This window comes from Corvus hawaiiensis, chromosome 14, assembly GCF_020740725.1.
Source record: "Corvus hawaiiensis isolate bCorHaw1 chromosome 14, bCorHaw1.pri.cur, whole genome shotgun sequence".
Lineage (NCBI taxonomy): Eukaryota > Metazoa > Chordata > Aves > Passeriformes > Corvidae > Corvus > Corvus hawaiiensis.
In genome coordinates this window covers 5096690-5098578 of record NC_063226.1, presented here as the reverse complement: position 1 = coordinate 5098578, position 1889 = coordinate 5096690, and positions in this window count along the sequence as shown.

The window sequence follows — 1889 nt, the reverse complement described above, 5'->3', positions numbered from 1 at the left end:
AGTAAGTCTACACAGGATCTTACTTCATGTTGCAAACTCCTGTTTATTCACCCTTGGTTCTGAATGGCTGGTGGTTTCAATAATAAATTATAAAATAATTTATTATTAAAGGGACAGTGTTGCTTCCCCGTTGCAAATTAACAATCTCAATGTGTATTTTGGAGAAGCCCATCACAGTCCCATGGCTGAGTTACTTTCTCATCTCAACTTGCTGGTAACCAGCAAGTTCTACCCAGGAAGAGCTTGGTAAATATCCAGGCCAGCATCTCAGCAGCTTCTTAAAAAATAAGTAGTTAGGTCTGATGCCATTTACGACTTAGAGCTTTTATTTTCTTCTGATCCTTTTTTGCCATGAATTTTTGCCATCTTTCCCCGTATATCCTACTCACTTTCCTTTTATTTCCTCATGTCTACATGAAAATACTCATTTTGTAGGTTGTAGAAAGGATGTTCCTTCTAAAGAAGTGAATGTAAGAGAGTTAAGCCAAGCTGAGAATTTCCTGAAAGAAAGTTTATAAAATTCAATTATAAAGGTCCCTTTTCCAGAAACCCCTTCTTACCTTTTCTCTCCACTTCAATACACCAAGAGAAAGTCTCAGCAGCCAGATCAGGTCACATGTTGGTTGTCCTATGGAACCCAAGGCATTTCTAATACTATATTGATTATTTCTACTACTACTACTCTCAGCAGCCAGATCAGGTCACATGTTGGTTGTCCTGGGACCCAAGGCATTTCTACTACTATTAGGATTGATTTTGAAAGCATTAAATAATGTAGATGGAGAGCACTGATGGAGGACCTGCACCTGCAGGAGCCATTCCACCTTTTATGCCATCAGATTTTACCAAAATGCCCACAAAAATATTTAAATTCTTCAAGTTTTCACCACATTGACATATCCATAGTGGAAGGTAGAGTGAGGAAAACTGGTTATGAACTGCCCCTGGACAAGCATAGTAGATTGCTGGGTGGAAAATGTCAACTTCTCTTCCTTGGGAAATCAATACTGGGATTCACGTCTTGCAAATAAGAAAGTTTCCAGTGGGTGTTAAAATTTTCCAGGTTCAAAAGTTGCATTGAATCAATTCTCTGTCACAAGATGGAGGCCTATCCCTGTTGTGCTGCCCTGCTCGAAGGCAGGCTGGGGCTGGTGAAGGTCAGGTATGAAGTCTCTCTTTGATGGAAACATCCAAGAATTGGAGGTTAAGCTCCCCAGGAGCAGGCAGAGGAGGTGCTTTTCTCCTCGTGTGTGTCTCGGGAGGAGGTGTCCCACACTGTGGGTGGACATCCCCGAACAAAGGAGAAACCTTTCAAAGCAGAGCCATCTTTATCTCAAAGGCAGCATTCCCTCTTTGATCTCCCAATGAATCAGGCCAGCTTTGTGCTCCTCAACTCCTCCTTAAATAGCACCTTTCCCCAAATAGGAAAAGCCTGAATAGATGTAAGGCTTGGGTGTTTTAAGAATCACTTTTCCCTTCTGAGAGCAAAATTGGGTGTTTCACGTGGTGGGAAGGAACCCTCACATGCCCACCTCCAGGACTTGTAGTTCTCCCAGGTCATGCAACTGAATTTTTGCAGGTGTTTTTTCCATGATGGGAGGAACTGCTTGCACCCTTAAGAGGATGAGGAGACTTCCTGTGCTCTTGCAGTGGATTTGCCAAAGTTCATTCCACCATGAGAAATACATCAGCGTCACCTTCTTCCAAGACATCCCTGGTCCTTCTGTTTCATTACTGCTCCATCCATAAAAAGGCCCTCATTAAAAGTGTGGCCTGTTGTTTGATGAACCAGGAATCCACACATCCTGTAATTTTCCTTCCTTCATCCTCTCTCCCTGAGTTTCTCTGTCATATTCAGTAAAGTCTCTTTTATTGAACATCTGTTTGGT